General features: G+C 48.9%; 2 non-coding genes across 2 annotated transcripts; both read right to left on the bottom strand.

Moving 5' to 3' along the window:
• Positions 1-2,745: 2,745 nt before the first annotated feature.
• Positions 2,746-2,816, bottom strand: Trnag-ccc. Its single transcript has one exon. It is a non-coding gene; the product is annotated as a tRNA-Gly (tRNA).
• Positions 2,817-3,062: 246 nt separating this feature from the next.
• Trnag-ccc lies at positions 3,063-3,133 on the bottom strand. Its single transcript has one exon. It is a non-coding gene; the product is annotated as a tRNA-Gly (tRNA).
• Between the last annotated feature and the right edge of the window lie 2,780 nt (positions 3,134-5,913).

Genomic DNA, 5,913 nt, shown 5'->3' with positions numbered 1-5,913 from the left:
GCACTCGGGAGGCAGAGGCAGGCGGATCTCTGTGAGTTCGAGACCAGCCTGGTCTACAAGAGTTAGTTCCAGGACAGGCTCCAAAACCACAGAGAAACCTTGTCTCGAAAAACAAAAACAAAAGACAAAAAAACCCAAAAAAAGTTATGACCACCTGTTACGACTACGTTGTAACCATGTCTTTGTTTCAAGAGGTTATTATGACCAACCTCTGTGACCCTACCTGTTTGGGACCCCCTACTTCTGAACTATAAAATCCCTTATCTTCCCCATGTCTAGTGCTGAACTCTTGAACCCTGCCTTTAGGGAGAAACAGCCCGTGTCCACAAATTTTAAAAGACTTCTAATTAATTTGGCCATGACTTGCTTTAGTGGTCTTTTTCCTCTAATCTACGGGATTTTCACGTGAGTACCCAGGCTTTCTCAAGGAGGGTGGGGCAGGGAGGGGCCAGCACAAGGGAAATCCACAGAGGGCTTCCGGTGTAAATGCTGTCTCACCAGGCTGCTGTGCTTGAGCTCTCTGCACATTGCTTCTCGTCCCCTTCCTTGCTGGAGAGACTGTCGCCAGCCAGGTCTGGAGTCACTGTGAATCTCCGGCATACTCTCCCACTGTCAAGCAGGGTGTTGCTGCAGAAGAACCAGGACCACTGTGGCACGTCTACTTTAAGGGCAGCCAGAGTGCACACGGTGGACGTTCAGTTTCGTGGATGAATCCTCGAGGGAGAGTGTGGGCTTTTTCTCCTGGTCCCCTCAACTCTTTTCCTAACACTTGAAAAATTCCTGAGAGGCACATGCTTGCTTTCCTATCAGTAATGTTTACTTTAAAACAATTTTCTAAACGAAGAGACAGAGAAAAAGGGGGACAGAGAAAAAGAAAGAGAAGGAGGAAGAAAGGGGTGTGTGGGGAGGAGGAGAAAATGACAGACCCTCGGGAGCGGTGAAGCGAGCAGAAAAGGAATGACTATGGGCTCCCCGCCCTCTGTGGCCCCGAAAACACCACGATTAACTTCCGTAGCCCGTTGTGCTGTGCTGTGCATTGGGGCACAGCAGGAAGCACACATCCCTTAGCATTAGCTCCAGGAATCTGCAGTTTTCATCTTCCCAAGTCGCTATAAGCTCAAAGTGTCTAGTGTCTAAAAACCAGAAAGGTTTTTTTCTGCTGAAACCCATTTGCTTTCTTCTTTCCCTAAGCGCAACAGCAGAGCATCTACTCAGGAAATCTCAAGCTGACTAACTGCTGTCATGATTGAGATGTTCAGAGAAGAAATGGAACTAGCATGCCAGCTGCTCCCTCGAGTCAATTACCACATAAGGAACCTGAAAGACCCGAATTGCTGAGTCCCATCCAGGAATCCAAGGCGTCAAAGGTCCGGACGAGGAACGAGGCGTTTTCTTGAGAGTCGAAGCCGTCGGTGGCGTTAGAGCGAAGTGAGAACTATGAAAATTAGGGGTGCATGGGGTGCCGTGTCCGCACTCACTTTGGAAGCGCGAGGAAATTCGCACGGTGTGGGAGAGAGCGTGGGTCGGTAGGTGACAGAGGAGCGCAGGAGAAGCGTGTGTGAGCGGGGAGGTCCGCTAGCTTGCGGCGCAAAGCGTCAGTGCGTTCAGAGGGCAGGGCTCGTGGGGTGAGTCGGGGCTGGGGGTGGAAACAGAATACTCACCTGGTGGGGAAAGCACTGTTATCCCGAAGGGGATTTTCCTGGAGACTCAGTGCCATTGGCCTTTGCTGATACCTGAGACTTCCACAAAAGCGGGGAAGTCGGCTGCATAACTCGTAGTATATTTGGAGCTGCGTTCAGGCTTTCTTCTTATCATTTGTCACGAAAGGTAGCTGATAGAAAAATAATTGATAAGAGTTCGGAAGGGTTTTGATGAGCTCGCCTGGCTGTTTGGGTCGTCACGCGGAGCTACAGGAAAGAGGAGATCGAGAATTCTTCTGTGGTTGCTGAGCATCAAACCTGGATTCTTCGAACAGTTCTCAGTCTGAACGCCCCCTCCTCCCGCTCCTTATTAGAGAATTTCTTGATGGAATTTAATCTGGGCTGTTGTCCTCGCCCAGAAGAATTTTTGCGCTGGTGAGACATTGGAACCCTTATCCAAAACTTCTTACTTAAAAGCTACAGTTCAGTGATACCGAAGCCTCAGGACAAGATCCCTAGGGATGAAAACCTTTCTGGTTGTTTTTTTGAGATAGGACCGCACTATTTAGCTCTGGCTGGCCTAAATCAGGCTGATTTAGAACTCACAGAGATTCTCCTGTCTCTGACTCCAGAATGCTGGGGTTAAAGGCTTGTGTTGGTTTTAACTCCCACAAACCTGGTAGTCACCCCCTTCCCTGTTACGGTTTAAAAGAGATAGGCGGAAGCCTCTGAATAAAAATGTTTGAATGCCTTCTACCTGCCCGTCTTATCCTCTTTTTCCAGCCTAGAATGTCGGTGTGTGGGCATCTTCTGCCATGAGAATAAAAACCTCAGGCTAAGGTATCTGAACGGAAACAGGAAGAACTTGAAAACAATGAAAACAGCTGTGGTGGTGATATTCCATATTCCGTATCTGTAAGCTTGTGCCTGGACTCTTTGATACACGGAAAATATTACTTACCTGCTTGAGCCACTATTAGTCAAATTCGCTGTTAACGTTTCAGCCAAAAGAATGGAACTGGGTCCTAGTCCTGTTTTCTCTGCTCACACCAGAAAACCTTACAAATGGGTGGTAGTCAGAAGGGAAAGAGGGAAAAGTTTAGACTGCATTGGCCGGGAATCGAACCCGGGTCTCCCGCGTGGGAGGCGAGAATTCTACCATTGAACCACCAATGCATCCTCCAAAGCACCTTGTAACAGCACATTGGGAAAAAGTAAGAGAAGCCATACATTTCAGTGAATTTCTACTGAAGAACAACGTAAACCAAGGATCCTTTAACTTTCTGAGTTTTCCAGTGTTAAGAAAGAAACACAGGTCCTTCTGCATACTAGCCTGTGATAAATCACACCCCACAAACAGCTTCGCTGACGCCAAGAAAACACCCTGGTGATAGGCCAAAAGGGGGAAGAAAAATGTTACACTGCATTGGCCGGGAATCGAACCCGGGTCTCCCGCGTGGGAGGCGAGAATTCTACCACTGAACCACCAATGCACCCTGCTGGTGGCACTTGACAGCACAACAAACAAAAGAATCCATCCCATCCATCTCCATTTTCACTGACAGCGATGCAACCCACTATCTCCATACGTAAACTGTAAATACAGTATCTTGTGTATTTCCCAGTGTTCAGGAGGAGGAAATGGCCTACATGCTAGGCAATGAAAAAGCCCAAGTCCTCTCCACTATCAGTCTGGGCCAGGTTTGCCCCTCAAGGAGTTTTGGCTCTTGTCCCACTGAATTCCTTCGAATTCTGCCTGTCATGACCCTGAAGTTTCAGCTCATTAGACGGGAAATGCTAATTCCAGTTCAAACTCGTGGCTCTGAAAAGCCTCCCTGGAAGTTTACCAGACCTAAGTAAGGATACCACTCAAGTCAGTGTTCCAGGAGTGTGGGAAAGGGGTGACGGCTCATGAAAGCTAGAAGCCTTTCCACTCCCTGTAGAGCGTCCTGTGTCTTAAGGAGCCCTCACCCCATGCCAGCCAGCATGGAATGTTTCTACCAGGAAGAAGTTGCTACATCCCTCAGAATGCAGCTGAGTGCACAGCGCAGCTGCCTGCAGGTAGCAACGCTGCATGTTTTGAGCAGAAACTAACAGGCACTTCGGAGCCCTCCAACAATCGCAATTGCTTTCTGGGGCGCCCTACACTAAGTTCCAAGGAAGCCTGGCCAGAGAGACCTCTTAGATTTCTGCCATGCTGCTTGTTCAGGGAGAAGAAAATCCAGATAGTTCCAGTGATTCCCCCCTTGCCTCGAGAGCCGCCCGTCTTTACGAAGCCTGCTTTCCTTTCCAATAGTTGATAATAATCCAAGGCCAGTGTTTGCTTCCCTGCCGTGAGTAGGGTGGGAATCAGGATCTGGCTAGTGCCACTGCCCCCATTCCTCTTCATCTACAGCGCTACTGGTTGACAGGTGTTCAGGGTCTCAGAGCCAAGCAGTTCCTAAGGAAGCCCACTTAGCTCAGTCTCCCCCACAGCACAGCTTCAGAGAACAGAGAAACCAGACAGAAACAACCAAAGGAAAAGGACCCTAATTCTACACCTCGACTTTAGGAAGACGCAAGAGACATTCTTGAGTGGGGAACCACATTCTCAAACTCCCCTGGTTTTCCAGTTTACTTGCCTCTTATTAAACCTCTTATTATATATGTTGTGATCTAGCTGCCCTCACTCCCCCTGACCTACAGCAGAACTTCTTTGTGGTCCATAATTGACAAGGATATTTCTGTTCTTTTTGGCCGGTGGTTTTCCACAGAAGCAGTAGAGGTATGAAAGGCTGGGGCAAAATAAAGATAGCTGTTCTTCCACCTGAAAAGAAGCCTCCGTGTCTCAATCCCAGCACACACATACACACACACACACACACACACCCGCCCCGCCAGTCTTGGCATCCAGGCTGCGCTGGCTCGACAATTATACATACTCCTATTTCAAAGAGAAAGAAAAGGGCTGTAAGAGCAAGCCTTGAGTGTGCAGTCCCTCTTACACCTACAGTTAGTTAATCGCTGGGTAGCTCCAAATCAAAAGACTGTGCACGAGTGTACTAGACTCCCATGCTGCCTGTCCACTGGGTGATATAGGAATTACAGTGCATATCCCTATCCTACAGGAAAGTTCTAAGGGCCTGTACTTGAGTTCCAAAGATTCTGGTTGCATTTAAATAAATGCACGCTGCAGACAACTGTAGAAGCCACTCCTCCATTCGATGCATTTCTAGGCAGCACCTTTTCACTTTTGGGAATAAGCTGCTCACGGTCTGCACCCCATGGGGGGTGGCGGGGGGTGGTGATATTCCCTACACAACACACATCAGGAGTCCTGCCGCTTCATCTGTACCAAAAGCGAAAGCCACATTAGGTCCCTGATTTCATTTGCTTAAATAACAGAAGCATGCGTCTGCAGGTGACTCCCTGGTTGGTGCCCCCTCTTTCCCCTCACCCCCCCCAATTTATGTTTGTACTTTTGTTAGTTACAACAGACTTTTGGATACCTTGCTTTTTGTTTTAAAACGGAAACAAAATTGCCAGGCTGGCCCCATTTCATCTGGGGATCTGCCTGCCTCTGAGGGCTGAGATTAAAGGTGGACACCAGCCCACTCTTCCCAAGAAATTTCTTACCACGTGTGCCATAGTTCAACGTGGTTTCATTTAATATGTTGTGGCTTTTTGCCAACTCCCTGTTAAGATTTTAACAGCGATAACACTACAGCAGTGGTCTCAACCTTCCTAATGCTGGGACCCTTTAATACAGTTCCTCATGTTGTGGTGACTCCAGCCATACAATTATTTTCCTTACTACTTCATAACTGTAATTTTATTACATACAAACCACACCCACAAGAAACGCACACAGACACAAACTCTGGGGAGCCGACTCCGCGCTCCTCCTGTGTTAAGATGGCTCTTCCTCACAGGTCCCGCACTGACCCCTGGCCTTCTGAGACCTAGGCTCATGTAGGCTGCTCATTGGCAAGTCATCTGTCCAGGGAGCTTCCCAATCCGGACCCAATGGACCGGTAAAGGCTCAAAGTCTGCTCCAGAGAGCTCAGGGTTGTCCAGACTCTGTTGCGCACCTTCTCCGGCCTCCCAAGCCTTGGACCGTGTGTCCCTTTCTGCGGTCCTAATCCTCTTTGTGCTCCACTGCGGTGGGTACCACGAAGGAAAACGTTCACTCACCTGTCACCGGACTCAACCACTGTCCACGGCAGAGAAAGGGCCTGTCTCACCACAGGAGACAGACTGCCCTCGGCCACCTGTCAGTCCTTGACCAGCCTGA

The sequence above is a fragment of the Microtus ochrogaster genome, chromosome 21 (genome assembly GCF_000317375.1).
Source record: "Microtus ochrogaster isolate Prairie Vole_2 chromosome 21, MicOch1.0, whole genome shotgun sequence".
Taxonomy (NCBI): Eukaryota; Metazoa; Chordata; class Mammalia; order Rodentia; family Cricetidae; genus Microtus; species Microtus ochrogaster.
This window is presented reverse-complemented; position numbering and strand designations above follow the sequence as displayed.